This window comes from Lepus europaeus, chromosome 4 (genome assembly GCF_033115175.1).
Source record: "Lepus europaeus isolate LE1 chromosome 4, mLepTim1.pri, whole genome shotgun sequence".
In the NCBI taxonomy this organism is placed as follows: Eukaryota; Metazoa; Chordata; class Mammalia; order Lagomorpha; family Leporidae; genus Lepus; species Lepus europaeus.
In genome coordinates, this window is record NC_084830.1 from 36,711,214 (window position 1) to 36,727,590 (window position 16,377).

Consider the following 16,377-nt stretch of genomic DNA (forward strand, 5'->3'; position numbering starts at 1 on the left):
TATTAGCCCTTGTATATACTCTTGAGGAATAGTGGTTTTTCTACTTACTACTTATTGAATTCTTTATTTAGTGATGGCTTAAGCTTATGATTATAAAATAAATTGAAAGTATGTCATTGCGGAGCCAGCACAGTGGCACAGTGGGTTAAAGCCCTGGAAGAAGCTCCTGGCTCCTGGCTTCAGATCAGTGCAGCTCCAGCTATTGTGGCCATCTGGGGAGTGAACCAGCAAATGGAAGACCTCTCTCTCTGTCTCTACCTTTTTCTGTAACACTTTCAAATAAATAAGTCTTTTTTTTTTTTAAAAGAAAGTATGTCATTGCAAAAATTAAAAGGAAAATAAGAAACGAAGAGTGAGTGAGGGTGTGAGTAAGAGAAGGAGGAGTAGTGTGGGAAGTATTAGTATGTTCTTAAAACTGTATATATGAGGGGCCGGCGCTGTGGAACAGCAGGTTAAAGTCCTGGCCTGAGGCACCGGCATCCCATATGGGCGCTGGTTCTAGTCTCGCTCTCTGCTGTGGTATGGTAAAGCAGTAGAAGATGGCCCAAGGCCTTGGGCTCCTGCACCTGCATAGGAGACCCGGAAGAAGCTCCTGGCTCCTGGCCAGCGCACCTCTAGCTATTGTGGCCATCTGGGGAGTGAACCAGTGGATGGAAGACCTCTCCCTCTCTCTCTCTCTCTGCCTCTCCTCTCTCTGTGTAACTCTAACTTTCAAATAAATAAATAAATCTTTTTTTTTTAAAAAAAACTGTATATATGAAACACATGAAATCTGTTCTCTTACATAAATAAATAGAAATTTCTTAGAAAATATTATATAGATCAAGAAGAGGAAAAACAAAGAACAAACAGAAGAAAATGAAGGGGAAAAATAATGAACTAATACAGACTGATATAATTTTGGAAAACAGTAAAGGTCTTTCAGTCATAAAGGTTAACCCTTGAAACAAGACAGTTCTCTTGAAAGATAGAAAGAACTTTAGTTTATTGCTTTTAAATACTTTCACTCCACACAGGTATATCTATCTAGTTGGCAATAGATGAAAAAAACCCTGGGATTTGTTATTATTACTTTTTTAAAAAGATTTATCTGTTTATTTGAAAGTCAGAATTAGAGAGAGGTGGAGAGACAGAGATGAAAGACAGATCTTTCATCTGTTGGTTCACTCCCCACAAGGCCGCAACAGCCAGTGCTGGGCTAGGCCAAAGCCAAGAGTCAAGAGCTAGGAGCTTCATCTGGGTTTCCCACGTGGGTGCAGAGGCCCAAGCACTTGGTTCATCCTCCACAGCTTTCCCAGGCACATTAGAAGGGAAGTGAATGGGAAGTGGGGCAGCCCGAACTTGAAGAGCCTGAACTCTTACAGGATGCTGGCACTGCAGATAGCAGCTTAACCCACTATGCCACAACACTGGCCCCAATATTTATTATTTAATTTTTAAAATATCATATTTTACTTCCTGGCAAGTCTCTGCTGTAGTTGAAAGGCAAAAGCACTCTCCATCATCACTTAATAGCTGAAAAGGAATCAAGATGTTGGAACAGTCAAGAATGAATGTGGTTGGGAAGGGCAGAGGGAACAGATGACATGTCAAGGCTATCTGATCAGCACTGCTGGTTTACACTTTGATCTTCCTGCTGCTGCCCTTCTGAGGTCACCCTTCTAGTTCTCCAGGGTTCATCCAGTTCTGAATCATGAATCCTTAGAATAGCAACTTTCAGTTAGCGTTGCTCTCCTTTCGGTGGCCTTCTTCCTCCACAAAAATGCAGTCTAGTTTGTGTTCAGGTACAAAATAATAAGCATAATTGAAACTGGTATCCTGACTAGATTTGATTTAACAAAGCAGACTCTCTGCTAATTTCTAATTTGAGGTTTTGGCCCTCAGACTTCTTTCTATCAATACTCTCTTGCTCATGGAGTTTAACACACAAAGAGAACCTCTTTATGTTTCTCTGAAAACACCAAGCTGTAGTCTTTGCCCATGTAACTCTCCCCTACTCAGAATGTTCTACCAGAATCTACTGGCTTGCTCTTTCTCTCTGTTTTATTTAGGTTCCTGGTCATATACCTCTTCCTTGGGAAGGTCTTCTGGACTACCATATCTAAGATAGCATACTCTTTTGTGTTTTTCTTTTTGACACTTATCACTAACTGATATTAAACATTTCTATGTTGGTGCTTACTTATACCCACTACAATTAAGTTCTAAAGAGGTCCATTCCTGTAATCTCAGCATTCAAAAGTTCCTGCATTTATTGTAGGAAATCAACAAATATCTGTTTAAAGAGCTAACTAGCAGTTGCTGGACATATAACAGGTGTTCATTAAATATTTTTGGGAAGCCTTATGGGCTGAATAAACGTATGCATGCATTGTGTTAGTTCACAAATGTATTATTTTATCTTAAATTTGCTTCTAATTATTGGTTAGCTCAGACATAGGATGTCATGAATGTTGCTAAGAAGAATATCATCTATATAGGTTTAAAAGGAAAAATACATCAGATAAACATGGCGATTTGCTGAAAAAGCAGTTGGAAGCTAGAGAGAGAAAAGTTCTCAAAGCATGGAGACTAGCATGAGCAAAGATGTAGAGGTCAGACAAACTACAACCAAAGAATGTTCAGTGTGACTATAGCAGGGTATGAGAAAGGATAAGACAGATAGGGTAGAGAGAGAGAAGAGAGAGGTGAGAATCAAAAAATAGGTAACCTGGGCCTTCATGTGCCTTATGAATTATTTTGAGGATTTGGATTTTAATCTGAGGGCAATAGGTAGACACTTAGTCTTTTAAGTAGAGCATTGACAAGGTCAGACTGGAACTCTAGAAAGTAGCCACACTTCTGGAAACAGAAGGAAATGGGTGGGGATAATATTCTGATTGAAGGACACCACTTAGCAGGTGGTGATTATAACCCACGTGATACATGAGGCTAAATAATGGTATTAGGAATCAAAAGAGGCAGATCATTTGGAATGTCTTTAGAGGGTAGAAGAGTTAGGATTCCATGACTTATTGCAATGGTTTTGTTAGGAGCTCAGGTGGGATAATAATCTTGTACTAGAGAACACTGAAGGAAACACCTATTTAAAAGCAATGGGGTGGGCATTTGGCCCAGTGCTTAAATGTCAGTTAAGAGCCCCACATCTTCCACTAAAGTACATCCTGGGAGGTTTCAGTGACTGCTCAAGTTATTGGGATCCTACCACCCACACAGGAGACCTGGATTCTGGGACCTGGTTCTGGCTCTGGCCCTGGCCCAGCTCAAGACATTGAGGGCATTTAGGGCAGGGACCAATAAATAATAGATTCCTCTCTCTCATTTTCTTTCCCTCCCTCTTCTCTCCTTCCCTCCCTCCCTCCCTCAAATAATTTTTTTTTAAAAAGGGGAAATTATAATATCAATTTAAGAGAGGCTGCAGTTTGAATACCTGTGAAATATCCTGTGAATATTTCTAGGAAACAATAAGACCCACGGGTGTAGAGTTTCTGCTGATCTCAGATAGAAAAAATTTTTTTTGACAGGCAGAGTTAGACAGTGAGAGAGAGAGACAGAGAAAGGTCTTCCTTTTCCATTGGTTTACCCCCCAATGGCCGCCATGGCTGGCCCACTGCACCAATCCGAAGCCTGGAGCCAGGTGCTTCCTCCTGGTCTCCCATGAGGGTGCAGGGCCCAAGGACTTGGGCCATCCTCCACTGCCTTCCCGGGCCATAGCAGAGAGCTGGACTGGAAGAGGAGCAACCAGGACAGAATCCGGCACCCCAACTGGGACTAGAACCCGGGGTGCCAGTGCCGCAGGCGGAGGATTAGCCTAGTGAGCCGCGGTGCCGGCCTCAGATAGAAATTCAAATTTGAGTATCATCTGCCCATAAATTAGAACTGATACTGCTTAGAAAGAATGCACTTTGAAGGTTCATGGAGAATTAATTTAAAAGCTGTTATTTTAGTGCACAAATTGTGAAATCCAGGTCATTTTTTCATAGTTCACATTATCCATGATCCTTTTGAAGACTCCTTCATGTTTACTCTTTAGCTCAATTAAACTATTAGTACTTTAACCCACTGGCTCCTTCTGTCACACATACAAAATGTATATATTGAAACCATGTATGTTGGACCATTTTAGGGCAAATTACTTGCATCATGGCACTTTATCCTTAAACACTTAGGTGCATAATTTCTATGAATATGAATATTCATCTACATAACCACAGTGAAGCTTTCCGCTTTAGTACGTTCCATATTGATATAAAACTTTAGTGTAATCTATCATATGCCTTCCAATTTTGTCTATTGACACAATAATGACTCCAGACAGAATATTTAATACTCAATGTAAGGGTTATTTCTTACTCAGGATAAGGTGGGAGTGATGGAGGGACAGGACAAAGTCCATTATGTAAAGTGAACTTTATAATTTATGTCACCTTTGAGTAGTACCAAATTGAGAATGCTAGGGGTAGACATTTAATCTCACAGCTAAGATGCCCATGTACCACATAGGAGTGGTAAGTTTCATTCTCTTCTCTGGTTCCTGACTCAATCCCCTATCACAGCAGACCCTGTGAGGCAGGGTGATGCCTCAAGTACATGGATTCCTGCCACTCACACAGGAGATCTGAATTACATTCCCAGGTGCTTCTTCCAGCCCTATTCTAGCCCCAGCCACTGTGGGCATTTGGAGCATGAACTTTGGGTAGGAGTTCTCTTTCTCTCTGAATCTGTTTCCTTCTCTCTTGTCTTTCAGCTTCTCAAAAAAAATATAAAAACTCTAGGAATACTGAAAAAGTGCCCTGAATGAACTAAATGAGCTGGAACTGAATTCATGATATTACCACTAAAAGTTCAGTATAAGACAGTATAAACCCATCAGCATTCCAAATCTAACATGCCCAGGAAGGCACAATGGGAAGCTTTAGTTATAGGAATCCCTCTGCACCCACTTACAAAGTTGCTAAACTGGTTTCTGTTTCCTTTGTGGGTGTCAAAGAAGCAAAGCATGTTTTGGCTTGTCACTGGGCACTCAGAGTTGATCTCTAGTGGCAAAAGAACCTGATCTCTCAGAATCATTTACTTCCACAAGCACTGCAATTTACGGTGGCTCAGCGCCACCCACACCTGCTTCCCTTGCTGCCCCTCCTTTTCTCTTCAATATGAGGAATGTACCTGGATTAATCAGCAAACCACCTCAGAGGGAGGTGTTTGACAGGTACAAATATGTGATATGAAATAGGACATATCGCAGTTCTCAGCTGCTAACAGAAATGACTACTGACCAAACAGTAAGTCACTGGAAGACAGGCACATGAATTCAGACAAGCCTTGATAAAGTGGGCGCCTTAAAAACAAGTCCAGGCAATGGGGCCCTAAAGGAGTGTAACATGAGGGACTTTGGAATCAGATACATCTGAGACTGAATCTCAGTTTGCCACTTACCATTCAGCTTTGGCTGAGTTATATAAAAGCTCTGTATGCCCCAGTTGCCTCACCAGAGAAAAAGGAGAAATAATATCTACCTGCCAGGGCATTCGGTTAGGATTAAATGAGATACCATATGCCAAATGTCTAAGCACAGTGTCTGGCATATGGTGGCTGCTTAAAAATAGTTCCCTGAATCCTTCAGCAGGCTGACAAGGACTGATTTACAAGGACTGATGTAAGGCAGAATAAATGGAAAGCGGAGACCAGAGCTTTCCTGGGCTCAGTCAAGGAAGGAAAGCAGGAGACAGCTGGGAGGCTATGCTTGTGGTCCAGACAAGGGCACAGAAAACTTGAACTTGAATAGAACGAGGAGCATGACTACTTGAGAGAACTTGCAAGAGTAACAGGGAGTACGAAAGGGCAGGTGACTCCGAATGTTCACATAAGCATGGCAGAAAGAGTGCTGCTGTCCTGGCAACCGCAGAGAGGAAGGGACGGCTTGAGTCAAAAACAGCCATTAGAAGGCTGGAGATGTTTCCAGAGACACATGGAAAATCAGGGGGCACGTACCTAGCTCAAAGCTGGACACGTGGTGCTTAAAGCTTGACAGAAAGGGTGCCAATCAAGTCCTGCTTTTGAGGAGTCAGCTGAACATAAACCATAGCAGTAAAATATACTCTTAAAAAAGGGGAAAAGGTGTAAAGAGAGAACAAAAAAAGTTTAAGAACATGTGTATCTGGGTCAGATGAAACAACCCTGCTGCTTGCTCTTCAGCTTAGCAGGCAAAGTGCCAAAGCTACTGTTTGTACAAGGTGTTGAAATGCAATGTGCTCAGGCCCTGTGCTTGTCTGGTTTCTGGGACACCGGTCCGTTGGTATCTTCTTACCTAAACAACAAAAAGCATTCAGAAAAGGATTCTTTCACCCTCTGGTTAGGAACAGCAAAAATTAACTTTTCTTGAGTGTTTACTTAGTGGCAGGTATTCTGACATGGTAGACAGAATAACTCCTAAAGGTATCCTCGGCCTAATCCCTAGAATCGGTTAATGGTGTTTTACTTGGCAAGGGGAAATTAAGGTTGCAGATGAAATTAAGGTTGCCCATGAGAAAAGAAATTATCCCTGGTTTTCCAGTGGGTGCAATGTAATTCCAAGGGTCCCTATAAAAGGAAGAGGAGGGCAGGACAGTCAGTGTGATCGGGTACACTATGAGAAAAACTTGACTGGCCATTGCTGGCTTTGAAGTTGGTTGGTGGGCATGAATGAAGAAATCATCTAAGAGGTGAATCAGCAGATAAAAGGACCCCCCCCCCTGCCCTGTCCTCCCCTCACCCTCTTTCTGTAAGTCTTTCAGGAAAAAAAAAGAATAATGTTGCCCTAGTGTAAATTAAAAGTCCCAGGATCTCTCCAGAAAGGAACACAGCTCTACTGCCACATTGACTTTAGCCTTGTGACATGTATTTTGGGCTTTGGACTGTTAGAAATTTAAGATAACAAATTTGTGTTTTAAGCCACTAACTTTTTGGTAATACATTACAACTGCAATAGGAAACTAATACAACTGCTAAACACTGCATGCTGTACAGCAGGTAGAATCTATTATCACTCCCACTTTATGGAAAATAAAAGTGGGGGCTTAGACAAGTTATCCCTGGTCTGATGCCAAAGTCCATGCTTTTAACCACAATTTTTTTTCCTTCAATTTCTTCCAAAATATTTATAGAGCAGCATGTATTTGTTTCTTGATTTGAAAAGCAAAGGGACGGAGAGAAGGAGAAACAGACAGAAGGAAAGAATGTTCCATCCTCTGGTTCACTTTCCAAATGTCTGCCAATAGCCATTGTTGGGCAAGGCTGAAGTCAGGCGCCAGGAAGTTCATCTAGTCTCCCTCACTGGTGGATGACAATGACCTCAGTACTTGCTTCCATCATCGGTTGCTCCCAGGTACATTAGCGGGAAGCCGGACTGGAAGCATAGTACTGAGGATGTAGGCATCTTGAGCAGCAGCATAACCTGCTGTGCATCTTTATTGGAAAATTCCTTAACATAGTTCTCATCTAAAGAGACAGATATCATGGCTTAATGGGACAAGAATGGGTTGTAATCACACCTAATAAAACAGCAGGACTGTCTTCTTGTATCAGATACTCTCGATGGAGAAACAGATAAATAATTTGTACTCCAGAAGGTTAGTGCTTACGTTGTTTTAGCCTAAGTAGCAGTAGATATCCAATTTGAGTGTTTTTTTAAGCAATGCCTTTCTTCTCAATATTAACTACTAGCTATTTCTTTCTTTCTTTCTTTTTCTTTTTTTTTTTTTTTTTTTTTTTTGACAGGCAGAGTGGACAGTGAGAGAGAGAGACAGGGAGAAAGGTCTTCCTTTGCCGTTGGTTCACCCTCCAATGGCTGCTGCGGCCGGCGCGCTGCGCTGATCTGAAGCCAGGAGCCAGGTGCTTTTCCTGGTCTCCCATGCGGGTGCAGGGCCCAAGGACTTGGGCCATCCTCCACTGCACTTCTGGGCCACAGCAGAGAGTTGGACTGGAAGAGGGGCAACCGGGACAGAATCCAGCGCCCCGACTGGGACTAGAACCCGGTGTGCCAGCGCTGCAGGCGGAGGATTAGCCTATTGAGCCGCGGCACCAGCCCTACTACCTATTTCACCCCAGGCTTCTTCCCTATAGAAAACGTTTGTCTCAATCAAAGCAGGCCACTGGGCATTGGGTCTTGTTGCAGAAGAAAGAATAACTCTAATTGGTGCAAATAGACCTCAGTCATAAACCTAACCAGGAGGCAGCACTGTGGTGCAGTGGGCTAAGCCACTGCCTGCTATGACAGCATCCCATATGAGTACTCCATGTGAGCAATGGTTCAAGTCCTAGCTGCCTCACTTTCAATCCAACTCCCTGATAATGCACCTGAGAAAGTAGCAGAAGATGGTGCAAGTGCTTGGACTCCTGCACCCACACGGGAGATCCAGCTGTACTTCCCAGGATCTTGGCTTCAGCCTGGCCCAGCCCTGGACTCTGCAGCCATTTAGGGAGGGAACCAAAGGATGGAATCTCTCTCTCTTTCCCCTTCCCTCCCTCCCTCTATATCTCATTCTCTCTTTCTCTCTCCCCCTCCCTCCTTCCCTCTATCTCTCTGTAACTCTGCCTTTAGAATAAATAAACAAACCTTAAAAAGATCAGCCATGCAAGAGACCACACAACTCTATGCTTTACACTGTGTTTTAATTCCTATAGTTTTAATTTTGATAAATTATTCCCTTTAACAAATTTTATTTCTAAGTGTAAAATATTGTTGTTTTGGAAAATTATACAGCCAACTATTTTTTTTATATTCATTTTACTTATTTGAAAGACAGAGTTACAGAGAGAGGTAGAGACAGAGAGAGATGTCCTCCATCTGCTGGTTCACTCCCCAGATGGCCCCAATGGCTGGAGCTGCGCTGATCGGAAGCCAGGAGCCAGGAGCTTCCTCTGGGCCTCCCACACGGTTGCAGGGGCCCAAGAACTTGGGCTGTCCTCCACTGCTGTCCCAGGCCATAGCAGAGAGCTGGATCGGAAGAGGAGCAGCCGGGACTAGAACCGGCACCCAAATGGGATGCTGGCGCCACAGGCCAGGGCTTTAACCCACTGCAATACAGCGCCAGCCCCCAGCCAACTCTTTTAAAAGCTTGTCTTTCCTAGTAGAATTTTTCTTCACATCTCTTTAGCATGAAAGAATAACTTTGCCCCATTGCAAGTTAAAAATCCCAGGATCTCACCTCCTTCAACTTGTGAGCTTTCAAGAAACCTTAAGTTGAAGAGAGCATTATGTAGTGTCTGACCTAGTCACTGATTATAATCTGATGTGACTTTCTGCTTGGTTTAAATAACTTCCTGTGCTCCCTCTATTCCTTTGTAAAAAGAGATGTATGAATCACACACATTCTCATGTGCCGAGACCCACACAAATACACAAACTTTCCCTCATAGACCATCAGCTTAAGACATTTCTGAAATGCTTTCTTAAGAAGGACCTTCAGGCAGGTTATATAAACTTTTTGCAAACAACTCTACAAGAACAAACAAGGAATGCTTATATAACAATGATCAAAATTAGACATGTCTTCCGTGTTACTGCAAACAGCTGTACAGCCATTTGTTAAGCAGCTATGTACCGGAAAAGTTTATCAATAAAACACTTCCTCTTTCCTTTTTGTTTCGAGCTTAAAACCATAAAATTTTAGTAAAGCAACTGAATTTTGTTACTGCATAAACTTTCCTCATTTGTGCGTATAAATCAAGTGAATGAGTTCAAAAGCAGTCTTAATAAAATACCCATAGAATTTTTAAAGCTATATCCAATATCTTATCTTATTGAAAGGGTATCAATGATATTATACATAAAAGGGAATATATGATAGTGACATCTAAAAGATAGTGTTGGTTATAAAATTCACATAAATTATAGGTTTGTCCAATGCATTACACTTTGTGTTCTTTTGAAAGATGGTACTAAGGCCGGTGCCGTGGCTCACTTGGCTAATCCTCTGCCTGCGGCACTGGCACCCCGGATTCTAGTCCCTGTTGGGGTGCTGGATTCTGTCCCGGTTGCTCCTCTTCCAGTCCAGCTCTCTGCTCTGGCCCGGGAAGGCAGTGGAGGATGGCCCAAGTGCTTGGGCCCTGCACCCAGATGGGAGACCAGGAGGAAGCACCTGGCTCCTGGCTTCGGATCAGCACAGTGCGCCGGCCACAGCACGCCGGTCGTAGCAGCCATTTAGGGGGTGAACCAACAAAAAAGGAAGACCTTTCTGTCTCTCTCTCTGTCTAACTCTGCCTGTCAAAAAAAAAAAAAAAAAAGATGGTACCAAGAGTACCAAGACAGGGAACAGGTTTTACACTCTCTTTCCATGAATAGCAATGGCCTTATCTTTATATAGACATATTTTCCTGGTCTTTAGCTCTGGGTTATTAACAGCCTATGTTTTTTAAGTAACTCAGCAGTTCATGGCTATGAATCACATCAGATCTTACAGACAGATGATACAGCATGCAGGAAAAAAAACAAGATCAGAGTTTAAATATGTCGGTTTTTAAAACTGATTTGATAGAGTGGGTATTATGACACCATTGTCTAAACCATGGTTTGGGAAGCCAGCACCACCTATTAGAGTGTCAGTTCAAGTCATGGCTATTCAACTTTACACATACACACACACACACATCTTTCTCTTTCTACCATTTTGGAACCTGTGGAGGCCTCCTGGGAACAGGACTTCTAGAAGGCAGCTAAGCCTAGAAGACTATGGTGTGAGGCCATTTTTGTTGGCTATAAGCAAGGTCTCTGGAACCAAAGGGAGCCCACAGTGCTTCTTAAAATTGAAGGTATTTATGCTCAAGATGAAACTGAATTCTACTTGAGCAAGAGATGTGCTTATGTGTACAAAGCAAAGAACAACACACTCCTGGCAGCAAATCTAACAAAACCAGAGTAATCTGGAGAAAGGTTACTAGTGCTTAAGGAGACAGTGGCCTGGTTGATGCCAAATTTCAAAGCAATCCTCCTGCAAAGGCCACTGGATACAGAAGCTGTATGATGCTGTATCCTCCAAGGATTTAAACTACTAAAAAGTGAATAAATAAAAATGTATTTGTTCTCTTGTAAATATATGGATGTAGAATGACAGATACACAGACACACACAGAAAACTTCCATTTACTAGTTTAGTCCCCACATGGCCACAACAGCCCAGGGTGGTCCAGGCAGAAGCTAAGAACAGGAACTCCATCCTGGTCTCCCACGTGGGTCACAGGGTCCCAAATACCTGGGCTGTCTTCTTGTAGCTTCTCAGAATCATCAGCAGGAACCTGGATTGGAAGCAGAGCATCCAGGACTCAAACTGGAACTCTGATACAGGATTTCAGCATTGCATGAGACAATTTAACAGGCTGTGCCAAGACTACTCCACTTCTTATCCAGCTTCCTACTAATGCATCCAGGGAGGCAGAATGTGATGGCTCAAGTTCTTAGGCCCCTGTCACTCACAGGGGACACCCAGATGGAGTTCTGGGCTTCAGGCATTGGCTTGACCTAGCCCTGGCTGTTGTAGCCATGTGGAAAGTAAACCAGAGCATAGAAGATACCACTCCACCCCCTAGCACTCTGCCTTTCAAGTAGATGAAAATAAATAAACACTTAAAAAACTAATCAGTTATATGAGTGTTAGGCAAAAGTATTAAATTAGCCTTAGTAGGATCACTTTTTGATGTAGCTTAGCAATATGATGTAAAAAGACAAACTAAATCAAATGCCGAATGAACTCAAATAACTAATAAGTACCATCTACAGACGAAGAATAGCAATACTCAATTTAAATGATCAATGATCATATCATCATATGAAGTACCAGTTTACATGTAGATAATTCTTTTTTTTTTTTTTTTGACAGGCAGAGTGGACAGTGAGAGAGAGAGAAAGGTCTTCCTTTTTGCTGTTGGTTCACCCTCCAATGGCCGCCACGGCCGGCGCGCTGCGCTGATCTGAAGGCAGGAGCCAGGTGTTTATCCTAGTCTCCCATGGGGTGCAGAGCCCAAGGACTTGGGCCATCCTCCACTGCACTCCCTGGCCACATCAGAGAGCTGGCCTGGAAGAGGGGCAACCAGGACAGAATTGGTGCCCTGACCGGGACTAGAACCCGGTGTGCTGGCGCCGCAAGGCGGAGGATTAGCCTATTGAGCCGAGGCGCCGGCCGTAGATAATTCTTAAAGTCAACATGGAAGGGTTCAAAAACATATATTGTCAAGTCCATGACTGAAAAAGTCATTAAATCATTCACACCTGTTATTTATAGCTTTGAATATATACAAGGTATACAGAAATTCTTTAGCCTATTAAAGTACAAATATTTTTTAATAAAATACTTAATTTTAATTAAATTTCAGTGGACTATCCTTGTCTAATTGCTTCATCAGATTCACAAATGGATACATTTTGATGAGCAAGATTTTCAGAACATTTATAGTTGCCTTTTTTAAGAAAAGACTTGAGGGGCCAGCGCTGTGGAACAGTAGGTTAACATCCTGGCCTGAAGTGCCTGCATCCCATATGGGTGCTGGTTCGAGACCTGGCTACTCCACTTCTGAGCTCCACTTCCAATCCAGCTCTCTGCTATGGCCTGGGAAAGCAGTAGAAGATGGCCCAAGTCCTTGGGGCCATGCACCCGTGTGGGAGACCTGGAAGAAGCTCCTGGCTCCTGGTTTCAGATCAGCGCAGCTCTGTCTGTTGTGGCCAATTGGGGAGTGAACCATTGGATGGAAGACCTCTCTCTCTCTCTCTCTCTCTGTAACTCTGACTTTCAAATAAATAAATAAATCTTTAAAAAAAAAGACTTGCACTCAAGATCACTGTCTACTTAAAAGTTCATATTTCATTATTAAAGTATACTTTAAGGAAGCACAAAAGTATGTATGTAGATATCTGGACACCAATTTGCCTTGAAGATAATTGTAAAAACTGAGTGGTAAATGGGTTATGGATAGGGGATTCCAGAGTGTTTTTGTTTCCTTGTAGAGTTTCTCTGCTTTTTAGTTGTGCTTTTAATATAAAGCTCTATAGTTTAGTAGATTACTTGTTATGAGGTTGAGTGACAAACATGTTCTATATTTTATATGGAGTTAGATTCTAATGCCCCTGGAGAAGTTCTAGGTGATCTGATTCCACTGCAGCTACAGATGATAGACATGTCCATGAATATCCCTCCAGCCTACACAGCTCCTTTGTTGAGACGTGAGCTCATGCTGGAACACGGTTCTCCATGACTCTTCCCTCAGAGCTGACTAGATGATGGGATCACCTGACTTTGACTCAATGGCTGCTCTTCTATGGGCAGATATTCTGGTCAGTGAGATAACTCTCTAAAATTGAAATCAAGAGGTAGATTCCAGAACTCGAAACCATGCAGAATTGGAGGCAGACTGAGGTATAAGAGTAAAAGTCGTCTGTGAGCTAACAGATCAGGAGAGAAACAAGTCACTAGATGGAGAAATGTAGACGGCAAAGACCTTGGGGAAGCAGGAAAATGATCCAAGTTTGGCTCCTGACTTTCACGACTGAGTCCCATGGCTGGGAGTACTGGCCTGCGGATGTCTATGCAGCTGCTTGCCTGATCGTTAACATCTGTATCTTTTTAGGGTTTTATTGGGTTAGGTTTAATTTCTTGTGATTTAGAGAGTTTTGACTAAAAAGAACAATACTATTTAAAGAAAAACATCCTGCTGGACAACTTATATTTTTTCCCTCATAGGACCACCATTAAAGTTATGAAAAAAATATATTATTCTTATATTGTATACAATGAAAAAGAAAACAGGAAGGTTTTGGCCAACACTGTATAGTTTTTGTCCAATGCTAGCAGCACTGGTCTTTTGTTTTTTTATCCAGCACTGGGATTTCTGACTCAGGACTGTGCATTGTATACTATGCACCCACCACCATTACATCTATAGAGATGTACAACAAACATAAATGCTTCTTGTTTTCCTCCTAACTGATAACATGTCCAGATTCTCTCCAGGGCGGTGGAGCTCTCTTATCCCTGACACAATGGTTCCAAAGCTGCCGTTAGAGGAGGCCTCATCTCAGATCTGTAAATCTGATGGTATTGCACACAGGGCATGAGGAACTTAATCACTAAGTGAATTTTTCTGAGTATGGACCATCTTAAAGAAGCACAGGCTTTTCAAGTAATCTCTAAGCATACTGAGGGGGTGGATCATGGCTGTGCCTGGCCCATAGTGAAAACTTGAATATCTGGATTGTGACAGTTAATTCTGTCAACTTGTCTGGGTTTTAATGCCCAGTTGTTTGGTAAAACACCAGTCTAGATGTTGCTATGGTGGCAGGTTTTTGGCACAGTGGTTGTCACTCACATTGCATATCAGGGTACTTGGTTCAGGTCCTGGTTTCTCCACTTATGATCCATCTTCCTGATAATGCACACTCTGGGAGGCAGCAGATGGTGGCTCAAAAACATGAGTTCCTGGTGCTGGTATTGTAGTGTTAATGGATAAAGTCGCCACCTGTGATGTCAGCATCCAATATGGGCGCCGGTTAGAGTCTTGGCTCCTCTATTTCCAATCCAGCTCCCTGCTGATGCATCTGGGAAAGCAGCAGAATATGGCCCAAGTGCTTGGGGCCCTGTACCTATGTGGGAGGCTGGAAAAAGCTCTTGTCTCCTGGTTTCAGATCGGCCCAGCTCCTGCTGTTGGGCCATTTGGGGAGTGAACCAGGGGATGGGAGATTTCTCTCTCTGCCTCTCCCTCTCTCTATAACTCTATATTTAAAATAATTAAAATAAATCTTAAAAGTAGTGATTTCCTACAGTTCATGTAAGATCCCTGTGCAGAGGTCCAGGCTTCTAACTTTGGTATTGCCCAGCCCTGACTGTTGTGGGCATTTGGGCAATGAACCAGCAGATGGAAGATCTCTGTCTTCATGTCTTGTTCTTTGCCTTTCAAGTAACATGAAAATAAATAGATTTTGCTACGATGGCAGGTTTTTTAGATATGGTTAACTTTTAAATCATTGGACTTTCAGTAGAGCTGATTACTCTCTACAATGTGAACAGGTGTTACCCAATCACTGGAAGGCCTGGAAAGACTGAGATTTCCTGAAGAAGAAGGAATTTGGCCTCAGGACTGAAACAGAGACACCTTGGCTTGGGTTTCTCACCTATCTTGCCTGCCCTGTGGAATCTGAGCTTAAGACAACATCAATTTTTACCTGAATTTCCAGCAGTGTACCTGTCCTGTGGATTTCAAACTTGCCAACTCCCACAATTATGTAAGCCAGTTTCTTAAAATAAATCTGTATGTCACTTTCTATGTATCTATTCATCTATGACCTCAAATATCTAGAGATCTATAAGGGATAAATGGATGGACAGATAGATATTATATATTGTATATATAATATACATAATATGTAATATGCAACATATATAGTCTATATTATATTTATCTCTACCTTGTATCTTTATCTATACACCCTATTGATTCTATTCCTCTGAAAAAAACTTAATATGGAATGCTTGTTGAGGTTGTTGGGGGTAGGATAATTTGATTCAGGAGATGCTAAAGAAAAAAATTATAATTTCAAATCTCCATCCAGTCTTTTGTGAAGGTAAGAATAGAGATCCTGAGTGGATAGCATTTTGAGAAGTATATTAGTTAGTTATTTAAATTGTTTTTTAATTAATTTATTTATTTGAAAGGGAGAGTTACATAGAGAGAAAGGGGGTGGTGCAGTGCCAGGAGAGAGAGAGATCTTCCATTGCACCCATATAGAATGCTGATGTTGTAGGCAGTAGCTTAACCAGCTGCACCACAATGCTGCCCTGAGGTATTGAAAATTGAATGTGTGATGAGAGCCTAAGCCTAGACTGAGATGCGGAATGCAGAGCTAAAGAACTGTACAATCTGCCCAGGTTGGGGAAGTTTTGAGAGAGTTACAAATTAGGTGGAAGTTAACAAACAATTTGTGGGGTGGTGCTGTCATGTAGCAGGTTAGGCTGCTGCCTACAGTGCAGGTGTCCCATATGGGCACCAGCTGGAGTCCTGGCTGCTCCACTTCTGATCCAGCTTCCTACAAATGCACCTGGGAAAGCAGCAGAAGATGGCTCAAGTCCTTGGGTGTCTGCTCCCACGTGGAAGACCCGGAAGAAACTCCTGGTTCCTGGCTTCAGCCTGGCCCAGCCCTGGCCGTTGCAGTCATTTGGGGAGGGAACCAGCAGATAGAGGACTTCTCTCTCTCTCTCTCTGTCTCTGCCTCTGCCTCTCTTTAACTCATTCAAATAAATAAATTAATTAAAAAAAACACGATTTGCAAAAGAGAAGCTAAAGGTCCAACAGCATGTCAAGGGGCCTGAGTCTGAGTAAGAACTCTCCTGTGGCAGGGAATTATCAATAAATCCCTGG

The 16,377-nt window shown here is 42.4% G+C and overlaps 1 protein-coding gene and 1 pseudogene across 3 annotated transcripts in view; one reads left to right on the top strand and one right to left on the bottom strand.

Moving 5' to 3' along the window:
* Nucleotides 1-16,377, bottom strand: part of OXR1 (oxidation resistance 1) — a 485,930-nt gene that overhangs the window by 147,333 nt on the left and 322,220 nt on the right. The window lies entirely within an intron of this gene.
* On the top strand, nucleotides 4,485-11,023 carry LOC133758157 (large ribosomal subunit protein eL33-like; annotated as a pseudogene).